Here is a 27,768-nt window from a genome sequence, read left to right on the forward strand (position 1 = left end):
GAGTCATGTAGAAAGCATCAGGATATTTATTTTATGTTTGTCAATTTAGTTCCTTTTACAAGTTATCTCATTTATGAATGTAAGAACTTAGCAATGCAATGTGTTTTAATACGTAGGGTATATGTAATGTTTTTATGTGGATTTTTCTGAGAAAGATGCTACAGAACCCAACTACAACATTTATATTGGCTGTAATGGAAAAATCGGATTTGTTTAACCTTGTTTCATTTAAAGTTGCACTTTTCAGGAACGCGACAACTATAATGTTAAGCAAGGACCTACTGTATAGGTCCAACCAGCTCAACCTTTGCTCATAAAACAACCCCTTCATCCCAAGAATCAGTCAGCGGACCTTCTCTAAACTGCTTCCTCAGCTTAAGTAAGGAGTCAAGAATGGTACATAGTGCATTAGCTGTGGTCTCACCAATGCCCTGTAACATTGTAACAACATTTCTCAACTTTTATATTCTAGCCCATTGTAATAAAGATCATTTGCTGTACCTGCATGCTTTTGTAATTCATGTACCAAGACAGCCAGGTCCCTCTGTACAAAAACATTCTGCAGTTTCACTTTCTTTAAATAATATTTTGCTTTTCTCTTCCACCCACCAAAGTAGACAATCTCACATTTTCTCACCATCTATGCCACACAAGGTGTCAACTGTAGTTTATTGCTGGAACTCTTGCCTTGAGTCAGAAGGTTGTAGATTCATAGCCCACTCTAGAGACTGGAGCACATAATCTAGGCTGACAACGCGCTGCAGTATTGAAGGAGCACAGCAACGTCAGAGGTGCCGTCTTCTCTCTCGGGGGAATGTACCATGGTACTATTCTAAAGAGAATAGAGGAATTCTCCTCAGAGTTGTGGCCATCACTAATGAACATAAAAGATTATGTTATCATTAATGCATTGCCATTGATGAGACCTTGCTGTGTGCAAATTAGCTGCTGTGCTTCTACACTTTTACCTCAATAACTGGAACATCCTGAGATGACTACATAAGTGCAAGTTCTTTCTTTCATATGCATGTAAATTGCATGAATAATTAGATCAACACCAAAGAGGAACTATTTGCTGCGCCATATTATGTAATTATCCACAGGTGAATGCAGTATGAGCAGGGACAATAAAGAAAGCTGCTTTTATTTTATCGCTGTTTCAACAAGTCTGTGTCAGAAAAACCATGCTTTGAGCCAGAATATGTCAATTTAGTCATTTTCACTATTCGTGCCCTTTGCGGGAAAATGTATAGCAATGAGCATTTTCAGTGTAATTTCTAAATTATACTAATGATGTAAATAAAATCAACAATCTCCAGCTTATCCCATTGACAAATAAAAAATATAATGTAATATCACTCAGAATATTACTTGGGGTTAAAAACTGACAAGATTTTTGTTTGACGCAGACAAGCTTTTACTTGTTACATCACCTTACATTAAAAATTATTTCTACAGAAACATTAAACTGCTCCAAGCATGCAGGAATTCCAAGCTACAATCAACAGACTTGGATGAACATTTTTTTTGTCATTTACCTAAATATTTACTTTGCAAGCTTTTAAAACCAAATTGCTTTCGCATATTCTGTATTTCAAGTCAAAGACAGCACTTCACATTATATCTTGTGATATAGAACATGAAAGGTTTAATAGGCTAAAACTAATTTGAGTGATTTTTGTCACCTCCTTAAACATTCTGATTCAGTAATCTGGAAGTAGGTTTCAGAATTTATTTATGCCATTTTATACTGACATGTGGATATGTTAGTTTTTTTTACATAGTGTACTACAAATGGGCTGCATTTTTTTATTTTTTCTGCTTCTGCTGGCTAAAGGTCTCTTGATAAAAATAAAATGATCCCAGCATATGGAGTAGTTGCTATGTCCTTCGGGGGATGGTCTGCAGCTATGCGCACCACAGGCACGCCAAGGAGAGGTGAATTGTCAAATGCAATTTCAATCATTGGGTGGGTTGGATGAAACAGATTAGTTGTATGCAATCATGATAGATAGTTTATCCCAGCCCAAACCGCCGCTTGGGAAATCTTGCACGCAAACGAACAGAAACTCAGTCATTATTAGTGTCAAGAAGCCATACGGAGACACAATTTGGTCGCCAGCCAGGCAACGTTGAATCAAGCCGAAATAAAGTGACCAATTGCATGTTTAAAATGGAAACTGATAGGGATTTTGTCAGTTGTTTCAAATATTTGAACTGTTTCAAACACAAGAAAAAGTATTCATAAATATTGAATATTTCACGTATTAAATTTTAAAGGTCCCCTCTGAAGTGAAATGTGATGTTAGAGTGAGGGAATGTAAATTAAATGCATTGGTGTCCCAATTTTTTTCATCTTCTTCCCAGAAGCTGTAATGGCAAGATGGATGTAATGGGCATGGTCCTTATTGTAACATTTTCCTTATTTTAAAAAAGTACCTTCAATAAAACTGAAGAATTTATCTACCTCTTTACAAATCATATTTTTATTCATAGATGCTTGTGTAGATTAATTCTTTTCTCCCTGCATGCAGTTTTCTTTAAAAAAAATCACATATTAAAAATTAACAAAAGGAGGGAAGGCCTTAAGTCCAATGCCTGGAGCAAAATGCTTTGACAAACCTAGGAGCTCTTTCTGTGCTATTCCAAATGCACTTGTCACTCAGTATTATCCATCCTCATTAATGACAATGGGAAAGTTTATCTTAGAAACAGGTTTTAAATCATCTACTGTTTACAAGGGGAGCATGAAATCTCCTACAAAACAGAAGGCGGGAATTACTTTTACAGCAAAATCACTTTTGGCAGATTTAATACGTAAATCACACTGCAAATTTCCACCTCGCGTGTTTTATATTTCTGTGAAACATTAGATGTTAATTTGCGACTGACTGTAAAGATAAATTATAATATCACTCACAAAAATCCAGATTGAAGGTGTGGGAAAGTTATTACTAGCCATAGTTTTTGTGCAGATGCAAACACAGACAAGCAGAGATAGCCTGTGGCTACAGTGGAGCAACAGAATAGATGAACATTCCTCCATGTTTCAGCCCAGCCATGATAATTAAACAGCCCTACAGTAATTACACCTATTTGTAATCATCTGCAAAGAAATGGGCTCTTGCTAATCATGCTAGGGTAGCAAGCCATTCATTTTGGTTGGGTGTAGAACCTTCAATGGCATTCAAGTCTAACTCCAACAAACGCACACAATATTGAAATGAGATTATCCAGCCTTTTGTTAATAAATGTTTTGAAATTCAATCCTTAATGTTTTTGGCAACAGATATGTTGGAAGCAGAACATACACTCCATCTCAACCGGAAAGGGTCCAAGTGGTAATACCCCACGAATCCCAGTTGATCAAGAATTAGGAGTACTACGTGGAGAAAAGCTAAATTTTCTAATTCCGCATCCTTGTGGCTCCTTCTATCATGATGATAGTTTCTCTGCATCTCGCCTAATTTTCCCACAAATTTCCCCAATGGCATAGCTTCCTGCTGGGATATAGACCCAGTACCTCAAGGATATCCTGAAATATCTCCTCCAAATGGCTGTTACTTATTGTTTAGCTGGTCTGCGAGTGTCAGTAGGTTACATAGTCAATCTCAGGTTGAACATACCAATGCATTTTCTAATTTAGGAGGGGATGGAGCCAATAAATAACTATCAGAAATGGCTCATTTTTCGCTTCGCTATGTGAATTTGAGGGCAAGAATACTTCCAATGACAACTGGTATTTAGAATGAAAAACCTGCATTTAATGAGTACTTTATTCCAATCTATAAAGTAGTAACCATAGATTCATTTGTAATGGCTTCTCTTCCCGATTCCACATCATTACCTCTGGAGTTGCTCAAAAGATATATCCTTGGCCCCCTCCCTTTCTCATCTACATGCTACACCTTGGCAACAGCAACATTGGAAACACAGCATCAGATTCTCCATCTATGCTGATGAAACCCAGCTTCACCTCACCACCACTGTCTGAATTGGCACCCTGCTTCTGTGATACCTAGCACTGGATGAGTAGAAATGTTCTCCAATTCAGCCATTGCCAAAAAACTCTGTTCCTGAACACTAATTCTCTCTCACTCCCTGGTAACGGCCTGAGGCTGAATCATACCATTTACAACCTTGGCATATGATCTGATTCTGTATTGAATTTCCAAACCGATACCCTCCTTTCCATGATCAGCTCCTTCTACCTCCATAGTACTGTTTGTGACCGCCTCAGTATATCTGCAGCTTGAAACCCTCAACCAAACTTTTGTTCACTCTTTTGTTCCTATTACAATGCTTTCCTTCCCAGCCTGTCAACCGTACTCCCTTCATAAACTTCAGCTCATCCAGAAGTCTGTTATCTATCTGCAAACTCACATCAACTGCTGCTTATCCATCATGACTGTGCTCATTAATCTACCTTATCTCCCATTGCGGCAATGCTTCAATTTAACAATTCTTCTATTAGTTTTCAAATTCCAAACTCATCTCCGAGTTCCTCCAATTCTGACCTCTTGCGCATCCCCATTTTTCATCTCTCCACCCAAATCTAGAATTTCCTCCCTAACTCTTTTCTTCTCTCTCCTCTTTTAAGGTGGTTCAAGCTTTTGGTCATCACACTAATATCTTTCTTACGTTGCTCAATGTCAGATTTTGCTTGATAAACCTCCTGTGAAATGACATAGTATGTTAAAGGCACCAAATGAATGCAAATTGCTGTTGTTTATACTGTGTCCAGGATGTTTCAAACAGCTTGACAACCAATGGATTATATGGAAGTATAATCGCTGGCAAATAACAGGCAAACCCTGCTCTCTCTCCCAAAAACTTTGCATCTGCTATGCCTCTATTTCAAATATTTATATCCAATTTTCTTCTAAAAACAATGGAATGAGCTAATGTGGTAAAGCATTCTATATTCTAACATCCTACAGTGCATTCTTTTCTCCAACAACTCAATAATTTCATATACGATACCTTGTCACTGATTTCACAACTAGAATAAATAGTCTTCACATATTTGCTCTTTCAAAAACCTTCATAACTTTCAAACAATTAGCAAATTTCCTCTTAAATTCTCCACTGGAAATTTCCACTGACCATATTATGCAATTTATAGCACATTTCAGTCAATAATGCATTCAAATAGACAATAGTGAATGAATTTCGAAATAAACCAGACATTGCCTACTTCAGGTGAGTTGTGTGGCCTGCAGATTAGTTTTACAACAATCTTTACTTGTTTACACATTAAGACTAATTTCAGCTATTTCGGACTGTGTGTTTTGATTTTAAACTGCATATCTAAGTGTGCCAGATAATGCTGTTAAGATTGGACAATGCTCTCATTTTATTTATAACATTTATAAGATGTGACCATGTTCTGTAAACAGCTAATGAGAAATGGAATAGTGCACTTCTGTGCAAATAATTTTTTTCTCTCCAATCAACCCCAGTTTTGAGATGTATCAGAATGGAAAATAATATACTTTTTAATACAGTTCAATATTTTGACAATGAGATTCCAAAGTCAACACAATTGGGAGTGCTGGCCCGCAGACAAGTCAAGCAACAGCCTGACTTGGTCATACTCATGGACAGTGGGACAGACTCACCTGAGCTGGTAGTACAGTGTTACACAGTCAGGAGGGAGTGCTCTGGGAGTCCCCAACAGCGACTCCGGATCCCATGAAGTCTCATGGCATCAGGTCAAACATGAACAAAGAAACCTCCTGTTGATTACCGCCTCCTGTCCCACCTCAACTGATGTAACAATGTTCCTCCATGTTGAACACCACTTGGAGGGACACTGAGAATTGCCAGGGCAGAGAACATACCCTGGATAAGGGTTTTAATTTCCATCACCAAAAGTAGTTTGGTAGTACCAACCCTGACTGAGCTGGCTGAGTCTTTCAGAACATTGCTGCTAGCTTGAGTCTGTGGCAAATGGCAACTAACAAGAGGAAAAAAATCTACTTGACCTCTTTTTTAAAAAATGGTTAACGGGATGTGGGTGTTGCTGGCTAGGCAAGTATTTATTGCTTATTCCTAATTTCCCTTGAAATGGTGGTGGTGTGCTGCATTCTTGAACTGATGCAGTCCACGTGTTGTCGGAACACCCACAGTACTGTTCCAAAGGGAGTGACAAAATTTTGACCCAACAGTGAAGGAACAGTGATATTGTTCCAAATCAGGATTGTATGTGGCTTGCAGGCAAACTTGCAAGTGGTGGTGTTCCCCGGCATCTATTGCCTTTGTCCCTCTAGTCTAGGTGGTAGAGATCGCATGTTGGAAAGTGCAGTTGAAGGAGCCTGCATGGCAACTTGCAGATGATACACACTGCTGCCATTGTGCTTCAAAGGTAAAGCGAGCGAATGCTTAAGGTTGTGGATGGGGTGCCAAAAACGCTGGCTGCTTTGTCCTGGATGGTGTCTGGCTTCTTAAGAGTTGTTGGAGCTACACTCATCCAGGTAAGTGGAGAGTATTCCATCACGCTTCTGACTTGTGCCTTGTAGATGGTATGCAGGCTTTCGGGAGTCAGGAATTGAGTTACTCAGCAGACTTCCAAGCCTCTGACTGGTTCTTGTAGCCACAGTATGTATATGGCTATTCCAGTTCAGTTTCTGGTCAATAGTAACCACCAGGATTTGGCGATAATAATGTCATTGAATGTCATGAGGAGATTGTTAGATTCTCTCTTGTTGGGGGATGGTCATTGCCTGGCATCTGTGTGGCATGAATGCTACTTGCCACTTATCAGCCCAAGGCTGAATGTATCCAGGTCTTGTTTCGTGTGACATGGGTTGCTTTAGTGTCTGAAGGGTTGCGAATAGTGCTGAACATTGTCAATCCTCCATTTGTTGTGGGATTGCTTAGCGCTATCTATCGCATACTGCTTCTGCTGTTTGGCATGCAAGTAGTCCTGTGTTATAGCTTCGCCAGGTTGACACATCATTTTTATGAATGCCTGGTGCAGCTCATGGCATGCCCTCCTGCATTCATTGAACCAGGATTGATTCTCCAGATTGATGGTAATGGCAGAATGGAGGATATGCTGGGACATGAAGTTACCTATTGTAGTCGGGTACAGTTCTGCTGCTGCTGATGGTCCACAGCGTTTCATGGATGTTAAGTTTTGAGTTGCTAGGTTTCCTAGATATCTATCCCATTTAGCACATTGATTGTGCAATACAACACGATGAAGGGCATACTCACTGGGAAGACAGGACTTTGTCTCCAGAAGGACTGTGCCAGTGGTCACTGCTGCCAATACTGTAATGGACAGATGCACCTGTGACAGGTAGATTGTGGGGGATGAGGTCAAGTAGCACCCCATCCCCCAGAACTGTCGGTTCCCTCACCACTTGCTGAAGACCCAGTCTAGCAACTATGTCCTTGAGGGCTCAAAAAGTTGTTTGCGGTGATGCTACCGAACATTGAACATGGACATTGAAGTCCCCACCCAGAGTACATTTTGTGCCCTTCCACCCTCAGTGCCACCTCCAAATGGTGTTCAACATGGAGGAACACTGATTGTTCAGCTGAGGCAGTAAGGTACGTGAGAACCAGCAGCTGGATTTCTTGGGCGAGACTTGATGGCAAAGACTCCAAGGGAACTCCCAGAGTGCCTTCGCCTCTGGTGGGCCTGTCCTGTCAGTGGGATGGTGGTTTCAGGGATATTGGGCGAAATTCTCCGACCCGCAGCAGGGTCGGAGAATCGCCCGGGGCCGCCGAAAATCCCGCACCCGCCGTGGCAGAAATTCTCCGCCACCCTGGAATTGGCGGGGGCGGGAATCGCGCCGCACCGAGCGGCGGGCCCCCTGCGGCGATTCTCCGGCCCGCAATGGGCCGAAGTCCCGCCGCTGGGAGGCCTCTCCCGCCGCCGAGGTTTGAACCACCTCTGTGGCGGTGGGATCGGCGGTGCGAGCGGGCCCCCGGGGGGGGGGGGGATCGGACCCCGCGGGGTGCCCCCACGGTGGCCAGGCCCGCGATCGGGGCCCTCCGATCGGTGGGCGGGCCAGTGCCATGGGGGCACTCTTTCTCTTCCGCCGCCGCCATGGCGGAGGCAGAAGAGAATCCCCCAGCGCGCATGCGCCGGTGGTGACGTCAGCGGCAGCTGCCGCTGACGTCACCACCGGCGCATGCGCGAGCCGGGCCCGAAAGGCAGCTGGTGCCGGTTTTCGCGCCAGTCGGCGTGGTGCCAACCGCTCCACCGCGGGTCTAGCCCCCAAAGGTGCGGAGAATTCCGCACCTTTGGGGAGGCCCGATGCCAGAGTGGTTAGCGTCAATCCCCTACGCCGGGACCCCCCGCCCCACCGGGTAGGGGAGAATGCCGCCCATTGTCTGTGAGGTATGATTCCAGGTGCCAGGCTGCTGCCTGACTGGTCTGTGAGACAGCTCTCCCAATTTTACACAAGTCCCCAGATGTTAGAAAGGAGGACTTTGCAGGGTGAACAGGGCTGGGTTTGCCTTTGTCATTTCCAGTGCCTAGGTTGATATCGGGTGGTCCGTCTGGTTTCATTCTTGTTAGGCTTCTTACTGGTTTTGATACAATGGAGGTCATCTCCTTCAGTAATTTCAGAGGGTTTTTAAAAGTCAATCACATTGCTGTTGGCACATGTTGACCAGACCAGTTAAGCAGATTGCCTTTTATCGGACATTAATGGGCGGCATGGTCTCACAGTGGGTAGCGCTGTTATTTCACAGCTCCAGGGACCTAGGTTCGATTCCCGGCTTGGACCACTGTCTGTCTGGAGTCTGCATATTCTCCCTGTGTGTGCATGGGTTTCCTCCGGGTGCTCCGGTTTCCTCCCACAAGTCCTGAAAGACGTGCTGTTAGGTGAATTGGACATTCTGAATTCTCCCTCTGTGTACCCGAGCAGCGCTGAAATGTGGCGACTAGGGGCTTTTCACAGTAACTTCATTGCAGTGTTCATGTAAGCCTACTCGTGACAATAAAAATGATTATTAAGGTGGGTTTTATGACAATGGTTTCGTGGTCATCATCATACTAACCTTTCTTAAATTTCAGGTTTATTAACTGAATTTAAATTCCACCAGCCGTCAGGCATCAGCCTGGGCCTCCGGATTACTAGTCCAGCGATATTACCACAAAGCCACTGCCTCTTCCATTCTCGTGATTCTACTGGTCACAGATGTATATGTCCGTGACTAAATTGGTACAGGTCTGCCACACAGTCCTTGTGGAGACAATTCCTATCTCCCAATTGAGGGCCCCTCCATTGTGTTGCCCGGTTCTATCACTGTGCTAAATGGGATACATTCTGAACGCTTCTAAAAATTGAAAACTGGGCATCCATGGGTTGCTGTGGGCCATCAGCAAGTTGTATTCAACCACAATCTGCAACCTCTATAAGTCTGGCATATCCCCCACTCTACCATTAAGTTCAAGTTGGGTCATCAATTCTAATTCAATGAAGAATACAGGAGGGTAGGCCAGCAGCAACACTAGGCACAACTAAAAATGAGGTATAGCACAGAACTACATGCGTGACAAACACTGTAAGCAGCGTGTGATAGAGCCAATAAGTCCCACAACCAATGGATCAGATCTAAACTCTGCAGTTCTTCCACATTCAGTCATTTTTAAAAAATATTTCTTTATTCTCCTTTTTCACATTTTCTCCCCAATTTACACCCACCAACAATAAACAATAATCAGTAACAAATATGCCAATCCCCATATCAATAACAACAATCCCATCCTCCCACCAAACCCAAAACATCCACCCACATGTTCACATAAACAACTGACAAAAAGGAATCAGGAATCCCCCATAGCCCCCCTCCCCACAGCCTCCCACCCACCCCCAACAAATGTTCGATGTTATCCAGTTCTTGAAAGTGCATAATGAATAATGCCCATGAATTGTAGAACTCCTCCGCCCTTCCCCCACAGTTCAAACTTAACCTTCACAAGAGTCAAGAATTCCAACAGGTCTCCCCGCCACGCCAGGGCACAGCGTGGAGAGGCTGCTCTCCAACCCATCAGGATCCGCTTTCGGGCGATGAACGAGGCGAAGGCTACAACATCTGCCTCCGCACCCGTTTCCAACCCTGGCTGGTCTGACACCCCGAATATGGCCTCCCGGGGACCCGGCTCCAGTTTCACGTGCACCACCTTGGAAATTACCCTAAAAACCTCCTTCCAGTAGTCCTCTAGCTTGGGACAGGACCAAAAGAAATGAACGTGGTTAGCCCCCCCCCCCCCCCCCGGCAACTTTCACACACATCTTCTACTCTTTCAAAGAATCGGTTCATCCTCGCCCTCGTGAGGTGTGCTCTGTATACCACCTTCAGCTGTATCAGCCCCAACCTCGCGCACGAGGTGGAGGTATTCACTCTCCGGAGCACCTCACACCAGAACCCCTCCTCCATATCCTCTCCCAACTCTTCCTCCCACTTTGCTTTGATCCCTTCCAGCGGTGCCCTCTCCTCCTCTAAAATAGCTCCGTAGACTGCTCACACAACCCCCTTCTCCAGTCCCCCTGTCGTCAGCACCTCCTCCAGCAATGTGGAGGCCAGCTCCTCCGGGAAGTTCTGTATCTCCTTTCCAGCAAAATCTCGAACCTGCATATATCTAAACATTTCCCCCGCTCCAGCCCATACTTCATTCCAGCTCCTTCAATCCTGAAAACCGACCCCTAAGAAACAAATCCTTTAGTGTCTTAATCCCCTTCTCCTCCCATTTCCGAAAATTTCCATTCCATTTCCCTAGCTGAAATCTGTGGTTCCCCTGAATCGGCATTTCCCTTGACCCTGCCCCCAACCCGAAGTGTTGGCGGAACTACCTCCAAATTTTCAATTAAGCTATTATAACCGGACTCCCTGAGCACTTTCCTGGGTCTAGCGGGGCCGTTGATAGTGCTTTCAATCCTGGCCCCCTGCACAAACTCTCCTCCATTCTGACCCACTGGGAATCAACCCCTCTTACCCAGCTCCGCACCTTCTCCACATTCGCTGCCCAGTAGTAATACATCAGGTTCGGAAGACCCAAACCCCCTGCCTGCCTTCCCCTCTGTAGTAGCACCTTTCAAACCCTGGCCACCTTCCCTCCCCATACGAACGACGTAATCCTTCCCTCAATCTTTCTGAAAAAAGCCTTTGGCAGGGAAATCGGTAGGCATTGAAAAATAAACAGAAATCGTGGCAACATGTTCATTTTAACTGCCTGTACCCTACCCGCCTGTGACAGAGAGACACCATCTCACCTTGCCAGATCCACATTCACTCTCCCCACCAAACTAGAAATGTTGTACCTGTGGAACCCCCCCCCCCCCCCCCCCCCCTCCAAGGCAAACTGCGCCCCCAAGTACCTAAAGTGAGTCCCTGCCCTATGGAATGACAGTCCCCCCCCCCACCCCTGCCCCCACACCCGGCCGAGATACCACAAAATACTCACTCTTGTCGAGATTCAGTTTGTACCCCGAGAAAGACCCAAACACTCGAAGCAGCTCCAATATTCCCCCTATCGACACACTCGGTTCCGACACGTATAATAGCAAGTCATCGGCATATAAGGACACCCTATGCTCTATCCCCCCTCACCCGCACTATTCCTTTCCATACCCAAAAAACTTCTTAACGCGATGGCCAATGGCTCAATCGCGAGTGCAAACAGCAGGGGGGGAATATAGGACATCCCTGCCTAGTCCCATGGTGGAGAGAAAAGTATCTTGAGCTGATGTTGTTTGTGCGGACACCGGCCCTCGGCTCCTTATCTCGTAGCTTTACCCAATTCACAAATCTTGGTCCAATCCCAAACCGCTCCGGAACTGCCATCAAGTACTCCCATTCTACCCGGTCGAATGCCTTCTCAGCGTCCAATGCTACAATCACCTCTGTTCCCTTCCCCTCTGCCAGTGCCATTATGACGTTCAATACCCTTCTAATGTTTGAAAAGAGCTGCCTCCCTCTCACGAACCCCATCTGATCTTCACCTATCATCTTCGGGAGGCACTCCTCCAGCCTACCCGCCAGTACCTTCGCTAATATTTTTGCGTCCACATTCAGAAGTGATATGGGCCGATACGACCCACACTCTGTCGGATCCTTATCTTTTTTTTAGCAACAGGGAGATCGATGCCTGCCCCAAGGTTTGTGGCAACACCCCCTTCTCTATCGCCTCTTTAAACATCCCCACCATCAGAGTTGCCAGCTTATCCTTGAATTTTTAATAATATTCCACCGGAAACCCATCCGGCCCTGCCACCTTCCCCGACTGCATCCTCCCAATCGCATCCTTTATCTCCTGCTCCCCTATCGCTCCTTCTAATGTAGCCCTGTCCCCCTCCCCTAACCTCAGGTACTCCAACCCATCTAGAAATTCCTGCATCTCACGATGCCCCCCGGGTGGCTCTGACCTGTACAACCTCTCATAAAATTCCTCAAAAACCTTGCTAATCAGGTCCGGCGCCACCACCAACTTCCCTGCCCTGTCCCTCACCTGTACAATTTCCCTTGCTGCTGCTTCCCTCCGGAGCTGATCTGCATCTCCATGTTCGTAAACTGCACCCCCTTGCTCGCCTCAGTTGGCGCACCGCCTTCCTGGTAGATAGTCGGTCAATGCTCGCCTGTAGCTCCTTCCTCTTTTCCAGCTTTGCTGGGTCTCCATCCTCTGCATAACTCCTATCTACCTCCAACATCTCATCTATTACCCTCTGGCACTCCAACCTCTCCTCCTTGTCCACCCTGGCCTTAAACAAAATCACCTCCCTCCTCACCACTGCCTTTAGAGCCTCCCAGACGACCGCCTTCAATACCTCAACCGTACAGTTGAAACCTACATATTCCTTAATTACCTTTTCAATTTTGTCACAGAACACTTGGTCCCCCAAAAGTCCCACATGTAATTTCCACCCCGGTCTCTGTGCTACCCCCTTCTCTAGCACCATTATCCACCCAATGCGGAGCATGATCTGACACTGCAATTGTCGAGTATTCCGACCCCTTAACCCCAGCCAACAAAGCCTTCCTCACCACAAAAGTCGATCCGCAAATATATCTTGTGGACTGCTGAGAAAAACGAGTACTCCCGCACCCTCGAGTGCAGAAACCTCCAAGGTCTGCCCCTCCATTTCCACCATTAGCCCAGCTAACGTCTTCGCCACCCTCCCACCCCCTGATGGGGCCAGCAAGCGCGGCCGTGACCTGTCCAACCGTGGCTCCTGCACCAAGTTCCAGTCCCCCCCCCCCCCCCCCCACTATCAGTTCATGTGTGTCCAAGTCGGGGATGGCCCCAAACACCTTTGCAAATCCCATATTGTCCCAATTGGGGCCATATACACTTAACAGCGCCACTAGCCTCCCCTCCAGTGCCCCTGTTACAATCACATATCTACCTCCCTGATCTGCCACCACCTTCTCCATCTGGAAGCGTACCCTTTTGCCGACCATTACCGCTACCCCTCAAGCCCTTCCGTCAAGTCCAGAGTGAAACACTTGGCTAACCCAGCCCTTTTTAAGTCTCACCTGGTCCTTCACCCTCAAGTGAGTCTCCTGCAGCATTGCTACGTCGGCTTTCAAACTTTTAAGATGCGCAAGTACCCTTGATCTCCTGACCGGACCTCCTGACCCCCTAACTGGGGGTCTCTCACCCCCCCCATCTTATCCACCATCATCATACCACTGGGTCCTGCCCCATGAGCCTGACCCGCCCCTATCCATTATTAACATCGAACCCCTTTCCCCCTCCCAAAAATCCCCCCTACATTTCCTCTCGAAAAACATCTCCCAGCATCAGTCCCTAACCCCCCCCCCCTCGCTCGCCTCGTAGGCCCATTGAAATCTGCCAACCAGGCTCCAATGTCCGCAGCCTCCTCTCACCCCACCTCCGTTCACTAGCCGACTTTAGTTAGCTAGCGCAGGTGGCTCCCCCCCCGCCAAGATATATCATCCCCTCCCATCCAGTCCCAGAGAAAGAAAAAAACCAAAACAACAATCCAACCCATACAATTCACTAAACTAAGATATAACCGTTGAAACACAGAATGCCAATCAACCCAACTAATAACTTGAACTCAATAACAATGTGAAGAGAAGTAAATTACAATACACGTCAGTAAAAAGAAAATTATAACATTTGTGTATTTTCTAGCCCCCCCAATGACAGTCCACCGTCTCTGCTCCTCACGTATGTCCCAAGCCTTCTGCCCTCACAAACGCCTCACCCTCCTCCGCTGTCTCGAAAGAAAAGTCTTGGCATCATACGTCACCCTCAGCTTCGCCGGGTATACCATACCAAATCGCACCCGCTTGCCGCCTTCACTCGCCCAAACGCCGCTCGTCTCTTTGCCAACTCCACCGTCAATTCCTGGTAGATCTGAACTCCGGCACCATCCCACTGCACCTCGCGCTTCTGCTTCGCCCAATTTAACACCTTCTCCTTCATGCAGTACTTATGGAAACAGATGATTACTGCTCTTGGCAGCTCATTCACTTTGGGCTTCGGCCTTAACGACTGATGAGCTCGGTCCAGTTCGTATTGAGAGGGGTTCTCCCCCCTCCCCCATCAGCTCCGCCAACTTCTTAGCGAAGTACTCTGTTGGCCTTGGACCCTCTATCCCTTCGGACAAGCCCACAATTCTTAGATTGTGCCGCCTCAAGCGGTTCTCCAAATCGTCAAGCTTTGCTCGGAGTCCTCTGTTGGCCTCCACCACCCTCCGCAGCTCGTCCCCCATCGAGGTGAGCTGGTCGCTGTGCTGCAACGCGGCCTCTTCCACTTCCTTCATCTTCTCATCCAGCTCTCTCACCTCGGCCGATATCTTTGCCACAGCTACTCTCACCGGGGTGATTGCCTCCTCCACTAATGACTTCAATGTGACCGCCATCTCCTTCCTCAAAGCCTCCATGTGCCTCGCAAACTGGTTTTCCAGTTCCACTGCCATCACCTCGGCCATCTTCTCCACTGTATGTAGTGCGGCCCCACAATGCAGTCCGTCCTCCGCCATCTTGTCAACACTTTTGCCCGTCTTCTCATTCAACGGTGATTCCGCGTTTCCTCCCTTCCTCGACGCTGCTTTTCGCACCCTTTACCGGCTAATTATTTTTCCTTTTTCTCAATCTTCCTTCCTTCTTCAATCTCAAATTTCTTTAAAACTTCTTTCTCTTCTTTTTTTTCTGTATACCTCCAGAATTTCCCTGGGACCGGGCTCAGTCTTCTTACCACATTCTAGGCGGGAGCCATCCGATGTGGGACATCTCACCTACATCACACCCTGGCTTCAGGCCTGCCGCCTCGTCGTCTGTTTGGCTCCGCCCCCGCTGCTACCTTCCAGTTTTCAGAGGAGAGTAAAAACAGAAAGGAAAAATCTTTCTCTTTTCTGCTCATGGTCTTTGAGGCCTTCAGCTCTCAGGATGCTCCTTGGGGAAACAGGTCACGATTCCCACTCCTCCTCCACGTGCAGCCGCCTCCACTGAACCCACCAGGACCAGTCTCTCCCCTCCCGCCTTTTTAATCCCCCAGTTCCGTGAAACGGAGCTTTGATGCTGTCACAGGGCGAGGGAGGCAGGGCCGACCCTGGAGAGGTTTCATTATTTTTTAACCCCCCAAAAACGTTGCGGAGAACCCCCGAAAAAGACCGCGATATAGCAGACCGGCGGGAGCTTCTTCCAAATCATAGATAATCATAGAATTTACAGTGCAGAAGGAGGCTACTCGGCCCATCGAGTCTGCACTGGCTCTTGGAAAGAGCACCCTACCCGAGGTCAACACCTCCACCCTCTCCCCATAACCCAGTAACCCCACACAACACTAAGAGCAATTTTGGACACTAAGGGCAATTTATCATGGCCAATCAACCTAACCTGCACATCTTTGGACTGTGGGAAGAAACCGGAGCACCCGGAGGAAACCCACGCACACACGGGGAGGATGTGCAGACTCCGCACAGACAGTGACCCAAGCCTGAATCGAACCTGGAGCAATTATGCTATCCACAATGCTACCGTGCTGCCCCTCCGCTCGCAGACGTCACTGGAAGTCCCCACATTCAGTCATTAATGGTGATAGACAATTGAAAGCTCCACAAATATCCGCATCCTCAATTATGGGCTGGCACAGTACTTCAATTCAAAAGATAAGGCTAAAGCATTTGCAACCGACTTCAACCAGAATTGCCGAGTGAATGATCCATCATGGCCTCTTCCCTAGGTCTCCAGCATTACAGATGAGACTGTTCAATGCAATACTTGTGATATCAAGAAATAGCCGAAAGCACTGATACTGCATAGGATATGGGACCGGGCAACATTCAAACAGTACTACTGAGTACACGTACCCCAGAACTCGCTGCTCTCCTAGCTAAGCTGTTCCAGTACAATTACAATACTGACCCCTACTCGAAAATGTGGACAATTGCCCAGCTATGTCCTGTCCATACAAAACAGGACAAATGCAACTTGGACAATTACCATCCCATCACAGTCTACCCTTCACCATCAGCGTAGAGATGGAAGGCGTTGTCGACTGTGCTATCAAGTGCCAATTACGCGGTGATAACCTGTTCCACCCAGGTCTTGACCTCATATAGCCTTACTCCAAACATGGGCAAAAGAGCTGACTTCCAGAGGACAGAGTGAGACATGGCATCAAGGGGCCCGACCAAGATGAAGTCAATTGAAATCAGGGGAAAATCTCTCTCCTGCTTCAAATTATACTTAGCACAAAGAACAATAGTTATGGTTGTTGGAGATCAATCATTTCAGTCCAGTCAGCTGCTTCATTATGACCTTCCCTCCACCATAAGGTCAGAAGTGGGGATGTTCGCTGATGATTGCACAATGTTCAGCACCATTCGTGACTCACAGATACTGAAGCAGTTTGTGTCTATTTGCAGCAAGGCCTGGGCAACATTCAGGCAAGAGATACAAAAGTCTGAGAACACACACTAAACGGTTTAAAACAGCTTCTTCCCTGCTGTTACCAGACTCCTAAATGACCCTATTATGGACTGAACAGATCTCCCCACACATCTTCTCAACTGGGTAATACTACACTCCGTATGCTTCACCTGTTGCCTGTGTCTATGTATTGATATTATGTATTTATCGTATATGCTATGTTTTTTTCAAGTTTGGAACAATCTGTCAACTGTATGCAGAACATACTTTTCACTGTACCTTGGTACACGTGACAATAAATCCAATCCAATCCATTCAGGCTTTGGCTGATAGGTGGCAAGTAAAAAGTGTCAGGCAATGACCCTCTCCAACTAGAGCAAATTTATCCATCTCCCTGCAAGATTTGATGGTATTACCATCACTCAATCCCTCACTATCAACTTCCTGGGGGTTACCATTGACCAGAAACAGGATGGGTCCAGGCATTTAAATACTATGGCTAAAAGAACCAGTCAGAGGCTGGGAATTCATCATGAGTAACTCATCTGCTGACTCCCCAAAGCTTGACTACCATTTACAAGGCACAAGTCAGGAGCGTGAGGGAACATTCTCCACTTGCCTGAATGCATGCAGCTTGCACCCAAGGAGCCTGACACTATCCAGGGCAAAGCAACTAGCATGACTACCATTACATCCACAACCTTAAACATTCACTCCATTTTATCACTGACGCATAGTGGCAGAAGTGTGCACCATGTACAAATTGCAGTGCAGCAACTCATCAAGGCTCCTTCGATTGCACCTGCAAAGCACTCGATCTCTACCACCCAGACGGACGAGTGCAACAGATGCATGGGAACACCATCACCTGCAAGTCCCTATCCGAGCCACATATCATCCTGACTTTGAATATATCATCGTCCCTTCATGCTGCTGGATCAAAATCTTGAAACTCCTCCGTAACACCATATGGTTTGTAGCGATTCAAAAAGACAGCTCATCAACACCTTCCTCAGGGCAATTAGGGATGGTCAACAAAATTCAGAAGAAATTTCTCTACCAAGAGAGTGGTGAGAATGTGGAACTAGCTATCACAAGGAGCGGCTGCAGAGAATAGGAAAAAGAAGAAATAGAAGCTCTAACAGGCAACCTGGCCCTTCGAACCTGCTCCAGCATTTACTAAGATGATCTTCAATGTCAAATCCACCTTCCTGCACCATCCCCATAACCCTTAATTCCCTAGCACCCAAACATCTATTGGCCTTTGTCTTGAATATATTTAATGACTGAGCATACACAGCATTCTGGGGTAGAGAATTCCAAAACTTCACAACCTTTGAGTCAAGAAATCTCTCATCTCAGTTCTAAATGACTGACCCTTTGATCCAAAATTGTGACTCAATGTTCTGGATTCCTCAGCCAGGGAAATATTTCATCATCAACCACTCCTCATAAAGTCTACTCATCCAAGAAACCAATCTAGCGAGCCCTCATGACAGACCTCCTCGGAAGCAATGCAAGTATGCCTTTCCTTAGTAAGGAGACAAAAACAGTATTCCAGAGGTGTGGTCTTAGTGAGGCCCGACACAATTATATTACAACATTTTAACTCAAACTCTAATCCCCTTGTAACAAAAGGAATCCATAGTATAATGTATTCAAGGGAAAGCTAGATAAACACAAAAGGGCGAATGAAACAGAAGGGGATGAAATAGCAGGATACGTTGATAGGATTGGATCAAGTAGAGTGGATGGAGTCTCATGTGCAGCAAACACACTGACATAGACCGGACTGGCCAAAACACCTGCTTTTGTGCTGTAAACCAGTGTTTTTCAAATTGTGGGTCGCGACCCGCAGATGGGTCACGTGTGTTTGAAAATATGTCGCCAAAAATGATCCCCAAAGATCACCTGCTTTTCTTTCCGTTTTCTCTCTGGGTAAAGTTTTGCTGTCTTAATGTGATCCTGTTTGAAAAGGAAATGCACATTCATAAATTAAATTTTATACCTAGCCAATACAATACAATGCAAATACAATGCTTCATTATGAAACCTAATATTTGGAATGGCTGTGGGATCAACACTAGTGTGGCGTTACATATAGATCTGGTTCTGTTCTGTTTATAGCGCGCATATTGTAGAAGGCAGTATTACTATGAAGACCTCTCAGACAATAACATAGCCAGTATATGAGGCCTTTTGATCTGGAGGGAAAGCTTAGTACTGCCTCTTACAAGTTATGTGCACTTTATGAAAGGAGAAGGTAATAATTGGGAGGGAGGTATATTTTTAAATGTTCAGTGATCCTGTTTAGATTTCAACTGTAGGAGCAGTATTGCAGTTTGCCTGGTCAGTGGACTCTGCTGGAGTCTCAAATTTCCCGCCATGGGGGTTATGGCGTCAGAATTTGACGAGCATTGCTATGATCTCACAATCCAACTCATCATTTCTCCCCGTATGCATTGAAATATTTTGCATCCATTTCAAAATGAGAGGACGTCTGAAAATCGTGGACGGCTGATGCACTGTAAATGAGTCTTTTGTCTGATGTCGGACATGTATTTTGAATTTACATGTTGATGAGAGGAATAAAATTGATCTTATTTCTTTACAGCTGAATTCACGTTGGTCCAGCCCTACCAGATCAGCGAATGTGTTCATGTTGGTGGGATGGCACACGGCGTGTCAAATCCTCAGCTTGATTAAGCAGCCTTTTGGTACTTTGGATCCCACAGAGTTAAATATCGGCTTCGAGTTGGAAATGTCCGAATGGACAAAACCAGTGATTTCAGTTTCGGGGATGTAAAACTGTTGGTAAATTAAATTTACAAAATACAAGGTGGAATTATTTTGTTGCCTGGCAACATCTTGGCTTTAAGTATGTAGAACTGAATGCAATTTAACATCATATGTGAGGAAGATCAATTATATTCATTTTAAATGCATAAAAGTGCACACGGTAGCACAGTGGTTAGCACTGCTGCTTTACAGCGCCAGGGTTCCAGGTTCGATTCTCGCTTGGGTCACTGTCTGCGCGGAGTCTGCACGCTCTCCCCGTGGCTACATGGGTTTCCTCTGAGTGCTCCGGTTTCCTCCCACAAACCCTGAAAGACGTGCTTGTTAGGTGAATTGGATATTTTGAATTCTCCCTCTGTGTATCTGAACAGGCGCCGGAGTGTGGCGATTAGGCGATTTTCACAGTAACTTCAGTGCCGTGTTAACGTGAGCCTACTTGTGACAATAATAAAAATTCTTAATATTATTATAAGTGAAACTAGCTAATCTGAGTAGTAAATGAATGTGGTGTGGGTTGCGAGGAACAGCCATTTGGCAAAAGTGTGTCGTCAGGAAAAAAGTTTGGAAAACACTGCTGTGAATTATGCAATACTGCTTTAGAATTTCTTGAGCTCCATGTACAGTTACAAAACAGCCTTTCTTGGTGTATTTCCCAGCCGTAACTGGTGAGATGAGATCATTGGTGTTTCTGCAGTAGTTATCTAGTAGAATGTTCGTTTATATCAGGCTTGGGTACTTCTCGTCCAGTGATACTGCTTACAGCAGTTCTGAAAAACTGCAATTGATTTGTTTCAAGGAGTTTTCAGAAATATATGACAATTTTTCAAAAATCAGGACATCTTAAATTATTCTACTAAAAGTAACATACCAAATGAAATATTTGTCCACCTCCACAATAAAAATCTCAGCTCTGCCTGGTCATGAACTTCTGTGAAATGCACATGTGAATGCTTTGTCATTAGGATCCTGGATGTTTATCAGAATTCCCCTCCCTGACCCAACCACACTGAGACCAAATGTAGCAACTTTGTCTCTGACATGAGGCCAGCTAAACCTTCCAGGTCTGTATAGTTCAGCATTGAAGTACAAACCTGATCAGGGAAGCATCAATAACAATGCAGAAAAAAGAGAACTTGCATAAGTTCACAAACAGAAGTTCTGAGTTGATTATTCTTTACAGTTTCTTCAAGTCTCCACAATCACTACCACTCTTCAGCCAATTTAATTTACTTCACGCAATAGAAACGCTAAACAGATGCTGTCTGACCTGCTGAGTATTTCTTCCAGCATATTTGGTTTTTAATTTCAGATTTCCAGCATCCACAGTATTCTGCTTTTGCACACGAGTCTTGTTCATTCATCAAGGCAAAGATGACAATATTCATCATCTGGGAGTGTTGGGCAGGGTTCCAGTGAGTATGTAGACTGCTAAGGTCGCTCAGCCCTGAGAATGTTCTGATGCAAATATGATAGGATAACACAAATGATTGGGTTTTAGACGAGTTGCTGGCCTCTCCTTGTGTTTTCTTTCTGCCTCTGATATGCGCTTACTTTTGAAGGAGGCTACACTTTTTGTTTGATTGCATTGTGTGCAGAGAACCTAGGGGGGCTTCTCTCAGAACATCAAGTCGATATCAGAACTTCTAAGTGAAATCTTCTGAGTCCTTGTCATGCTTCCTTTGACAGCCACGAGAGCAGTGTTTCTCAAACATTTTTTCCCGGACCCACTTTTGCCAACACACCATTTTTGCGTACGTTTAATGCCAGAGGTATTGGTGCTTGGTCCTCACGATCTTTCTTACTTTGTCATTCAATGGTACATTTCTGCTAAGGAATTCAGCTAATGATTTAGGTTCTCGTTGCATCCTTTGAAAAAAAATCAAGAGGTCTGTCCTTGAACTTGCCATGCTTAATCTTCATCTGCCTTTGAAGTTTTTTAGGTTTTCAAACTTTAATTTGCCAGTACTTCCCAGCAAAAAACACACATGGGGTTTGCATCCTGATTTGCATTTGGACAATTAATAAAGCCATACTGCTGGAAATAATCTTTATACTGCTTTATTCCTGATTTCAGCTTCTTCTTAATGGGTTGACCACCAGAGGCCCTGGAGCTCACACCAGCACTACTTTATCCTGTCTTGGACTCTCCTGACAGCTCTCACTAGCACTGCTTTGTTCTGCTGTGGATTCTCCTAAACAGTTCTCTAAACAGATTTAGTTGTGAGATCCTGGCCTGTTTCAGTTTCTGGCTCTCTGATTATAAAACTATCCATCTTCAGTTCTTCTGTTACCTTGACTGCTCGCAGTTACAAGATGGAGGAATCTCTCCTCGGTCATTTCACACCCACAGCATGGACTTTAGGGCACATTACCAGCTCTCTGCCTGATTCTGCTGGGAAGACTCCATTGTTTTTTAAAAGAAATTTGGTTCTGAGATAGTGCACTGACATCAGGAGCAGGCGGTTCTAGAAGAGTGCTAACGTTAGGAGGGGGATGTCTGTCCTGCTGGACTCCGGGCCTGTGCACTGCCGGATCCACCTGAGGAGGCATATATGCATGGAACATTTTTAAAAGCTGCTTGCTTTTGGGCGTTTCTCCCGTGATCGGGGATTCCGCCACCAATCACTGTACGACGCTCCTGACATCTGTCCGCGACCCACCCGTGGGGCGTGACCCTGAGTTTGAAAAACCTTGCACAAGAGCACAACCCACACTCAAGCTCTCCAGAGAAGATTCACTTTGACAGCTGAATGTCAGGTATTCTGGCTACATGACTAGCCAGACTCAGTTGTGGCTGTCTCAATATGGTTCAGTTGCTTGGCATGCCAGCTCAGGTGAGAACATAAGAACCAGGAGCAAGAATAGGCCACCTGGCCCCTTGAGCCTGCTCCACCATTCAATTGGATCATGGCTGATCTTTTTGTGGATTCAGCTCCGCTTACGTGTTCGCTCCCCATAACCCTTCATTCATAAGAACATAGGCCTTGACTGTTCAAAAATGTATCTATTTTTGCCTTAAAAACATTCAATGAGGTAGCCTCAGCAGCTTCACTGAGCAGGGAATTCCACAGATTCACAACCCTTTGGGTGAAGTTCCTCTTCAGCTCGGTGCTAAATCTGCTCCCCTTTATTTTGAGGTTATGTCCCCTGTTCTAGTTTCTTCCGCCAGTGGAAACAACCTCCCTGCTTCTATGTAATCTATTCCCTTCATAATTTAATATGTTTCGATAAGATCTCCCCTCATTCCTCTAAATTCCAATGAGTTATAGTCCCAGTCTGCTCAGTCTCTCCTCATAAGCCAATCCTCTCAACTCCGGAATCAACCTAGTGAATCTCCTCAGCACCCCCTCCAGTGCCAGCACATCCTTTCTCAAGTAAGGAGATCAAAACTGTACACGGTACTCAAGGTGTGGCCTCACCAGCACCCTATACAGCTGCATCATAACCTCCCTGTTTTTAAACTCTATCACTCTAGCAGTGAAGGACAACATTTAATTTGCCTTATTAATTACCTGCTGCACCTGCAAACCAACTTTTTGCGATTCATGTACAAGGACACCCAGGTCCCTCTGCACAGCAGCATGCTGCAATTTTTTACCATTTAAATAAGAGTCCATTTTGCTGTTATTCCTATCGAAATGGATGACCTCACATTTACCAACATTGTATTCCCATCTGCCACCCTTGCCCACTCAAACTATCTATATCCCTCTGCAGACTTTCAGTGTTCTCTGCACACTTTGCTCTGCCACTCATCTTAATGTCATCTGCGAACTTTGACACTTGGGGACCTAGTGTAAGGCCCCAAAATATCTATGTAAATTGTAAACAATGTTTTGTTATGCTCTTGGCGTAGCATAAGCTGCTTCCTTGATGTACACTCTGACAAAGGAAGGTTCAGACTTGGAAATACCTTTAACACATTTATTTAAACTGTTAACAATTCTCCTACTTGGATTCGACTCTCCTGTTAATCCTGCTATAGCTACTCAGACTGACGAACTAGTCTGCTACAATCCACATGGCGGGTGTGATGTGTTTCAAATCAACCCTGTGTACACACTGAGTGTCTCCACTGGAAAGAGGAAGATAATGTGTGCTGTGTCCTTTTATATGGGTTGGTGTAATGCCCTCCTGTGGGAGTGTCACCTCTGTGTGTGTTTTTTATGCCCATTGGTCATGTCCTATCTTACTGACCTATTGGTTGAATGTCTGTGTGTCATGTCCCTGGTTCTCCCTCTAGTGTCTGTCTAGTCTAAGTGTATTTAAATTAACCCCTTGTGTATTTACAGTGATGCATATCACCACAAAGAATTGCAGTTCCAACACTGATCACTGAGGTACACCACTAGCCACTGATCACCAACCAGAAAAACACACATTTATCCCCACTTTTTGCTTTCTGTTAGTTAACCAATCCTCTATCCATGCTAATACATCATCCGTGTAACACTGTGCGCCTTTATCTTATGCAGTAGCCTTTTGTGTGGCACCTTGTCGAACGCCTTCTGGAAATCCAGATACATCACATTCACCAGTTCCCCGTTGTCCACTGCGCTCCAACTATAATGTCCTCAAAGAATTCCAGTAAATTAGTTAAACATGACCTGCCTTTCATGAACCCATGCTGCGTCTGCCCAATGGGACAATTTCTATCCAGATGTCTCGATATTTCTTCCTTGATGATAGATTCAAGCATTTTACCCACTACAGAAGTTAAGCTAACCGGCCTATAGTTACCCATCTTTTGTCTATCGCCATTTTTAAACGTGGCGTCACATTTGCTGTTTTCCAATCTGCCAGAACCGCCCTAGAGTCCAGCGAATTTTGGTAAATTACCACAAGTGCATTTGCTATTTCCCCTGCCATCTCTTTTAGTACCCTGGGACGCATTCCATCAGGGCCAAGAGACTTGTCTACCTTTAGCCGTATTAGCTTGCCCAACATTACCTCCTTAGTGATAGTGATCGTTTCTAGTTCTTCACCTGCCATAGTCTCCTTGCCATCAATTATTGGCATGTTATTTGTGTCTTCCACTGTGAAGACCGATACAAAATACCTCATGCCCCGGCCATTTCCTCATTTCCTATGATTAAATCCCCTTCTCATCTTGTAAAGGACCAATGTTGACTGGAGCTGCTCATTCGTTTTATATATTTGTAGAAACGTTTGCAATCTGTTTATATATTCTGAGCTAGTTTACTCTCATAACCTATCTTATTTTTCTTTATAGCATTTTCATGGCTTTCTAACTTTTAAAGATTTCCCAATCCTCTTGTTTCCCACTAACCTTTGCCACTTTGTATGCATTTTCTTTCAAATTGAGAGCCTCCTTTATTTCCTTAGTTATTCAATGCTGATTATCCCTTTTCCTACAGTCCTTCCTTTTCACTGGCATATACTTTTCCTGAGCATTGTGAAAAATCGCTTTGAAAGTCCACTACTGTTCCTCAACTGTCCCACCACAAAGTCTTTGCTCCCAGTCTACCTTAACCTACTCCTCCCTCATCCCATTGGTAGTCTCCTTTGTTTAAGCACAAGACACTGGTGTTGGATTTTACCTTCTCACCCTCCACCTGTATTTTAAATTCAACAATACTGTGATTGTTCCTCCGAGAGGATCCCTAACTCAGAGATCATTAATTATTCCTGTCTCATTACACAGGATCAGATCTAGAATAGCTTGCTCCCTCGTAGGTTCCATTACATACAGTTCAAGGAAATTAAGGCGGATACATTCTATGAACTCCTCCTTAAGGCTGCCTTGACCAACCTGGTTTGACCAATCGACATATAGATTAAAATCCCCCATGAATATGCCGTACCATTTTTACATGCATCAGTTATTTCTTTGTTTATTGCCTGCACCACTGTAATATTATTTGGTGGCCTATAGACTATGCCTATCATTGACCTTTTGTCCTTACTATTTCTAATTACCACCCAAAAGGAATCAACCTTTTTCTCCACTGAACCTATATTATCCCTCACTACTGCCCTGATGTCATCCGTAATTATCAGAGTTACACCATAATATTGAAAATAATAATAATAATCTTTATTAGTGTCACAAGTAGGCTTACATTAACACTGCAATGAAGTTACTGTGAAAATCCCTTAGTCGCCAAACTCCGGCGCCTGTTCGGGTACACTAAGGGAGAATTCAGAATGTCCAATTCACCTAACAAACACATCGTTCAGGACTTGTGGGAGGAAACCGGAGCACCCGGAGGAAACTCAGGCCGTCACAGGGAGGATGTGCAGACTCCGCTCAGAGTGACCCAAGCCGGGAATCGAACTCGGGTCTCTGGCGCGGTTAAGCAACAGTGCTAACGAGTGTGCTGCTGTGTCGCCTCCCTTACCTGCCTGTCTATAATAATCTGATACCCCATGATATTTAACTCCCAATCGTAACTATCTGCAACCATATCTCTTGATCTCTTGTAATGGCTACTAAATCATACACATTCACAATGATTTGTGTAGTCAACTCATTCAACTTGTTTCGAATGTTATGAACATTCAGGTAAAGTGTCCTTATGTTATTTTTCATACCTTCTTTTTCAATCCTAACACCTCCATTAATAACATCTCCTGAGTTATTTTTCCCTTTAACTTTTTTCATAATTTTCCATGTAGTTGAACCCACCTCCCCACATGCTAACCTGCTGCTTTGCTTCCCATTAACAATTATACTTCCTGTAGTTTTACCTTTCCCTTTTCCCCCCTCTTGCTTGTTTAAAGTCCTTGTGGCCACCCTATTTATCCTTTCTGCTAGAACACTGGTCCGAGGTCAGTTCAGGTGAAGATTGTGCCAATGGTACAGATCCCTCCTGTTCAAATACTGATGCCAATGCCCCATGGAATGCAACCCCTCTTTCCCACACCACTCCTTTAGCCACGTGTTTACTTCCCTAATTTTCTCATCCCTATGCCAACTCGATCATAGGTCAGGTAGTAATCTAGAGATTATAACCCTTGAGGACCTGTTCTTTAATTTAGTTTGTTGTGCCTGATAATTCCCCAACAGGTCTTCTTTCCTAATCCTGCCGATGCGGTTTGTCTCAACGTGGACCAAAACAACTGGATCCTCCCCCTCCCACTCAAATCCTTTCAAGCTGGTCAGAGATGTACCTCACCCTGGCACTGGGCAGGCAACATACCATGCGGGAGTCTCGATCTTGCTTACAAAGGATGCTATCAATCTCCCTAATTACAGAATCCCCTACAACTACTACTCGTCTTTTCGCTCCCCCTGCTTGAATTGCCTCCTGTACCACGGTGCAATGGTCGGCTAGCCCATCCTCCATTCAGTCCTTTTCCTCATCCACACAGGGAGCAGGTACCTCATACCATTACTGGCACTGGAGGGAGTGTGAGATTCATGCAGTTGATTCTGGAGTTGAGAACATTGGCTTATGAGGAGAAACTGAGTAGACTGGGAATATACTCATTGAAATTTAGAAGAATGAGGAGGGATCTTATAGAAACATATAAAATTATGAAGGGAATAGTTAATATAGAAGCAGGGAGGTTGTTTCCCCTGGCAGGTGAAACTAGAACTAGGGAGCACTGCCTCAAAATAAGGGGGAGCAGATTTATGACTGAGTTGAGGAGGAACGTCTTCACCCAAAGGGTTGCAAATCTGTGGAATTCCGTGCCCAGCGAAGCAGTTGAGGCTACCTTATTCAATGTTTTTAAGGCAAAGATTTAAAAAAAAATTTTTTACATTTAGAGTACCCAATTCTTTTTTTTTCCAATTAAGGGGCAATTTTGAAAGACCAATCCACCTATCCTGCACATCTTTTGGGGCTAGACCCACGCAGACACGGGGAGAATGTGCAAACTTCACACGGACAGTGACCCAGAGCCGGGATCGAACCTGGGACCTTGGCGCCGTGAGGCAGCAGGGCTAACCCACGGCGCCACCGTGCTGCCCTATGTCTAAGGCAAAGATAGACGGATGTTTGAACTGTAAAGGAATTAATGGTTACGGTGAGCGGGCGGGTAAAGTGGAGTGGAGTCCACAAAAAGATTAGCCATCATCTTGTTGAATGACTGAGCATGCTTGAGAGGCCAGATGGCCTACTGCTATTCCTAGTTCTT

General features: G+C 45.1%; 1 protein-coding gene across 3 annotated transcripts in view; it reads right to left on the reverse strand.

The window, feature by feature from the left end:
- elp4 (elongator acetyltransferase complex subunit 4) overlaps positions 1 to 27,768 on the reverse strand; it is a 459,315-nt gene that overhangs the window by 125,429 nt on the left and 306,118 nt on the right. The window lies entirely within an intron of this gene.

Source organism: Scyliorhinus canicula, chromosome 9 (genome assembly GCF_902713615.1).
Source record: "Scyliorhinus canicula chromosome 9, sScyCan1.1, whole genome shotgun sequence".
Taxonomy (NCBI): Eukaryota; Metazoa; Chordata; class Chondrichthyes; order Carcharhiniformes; family Scyliorhinidae; genus Scyliorhinus; species Scyliorhinus canicula.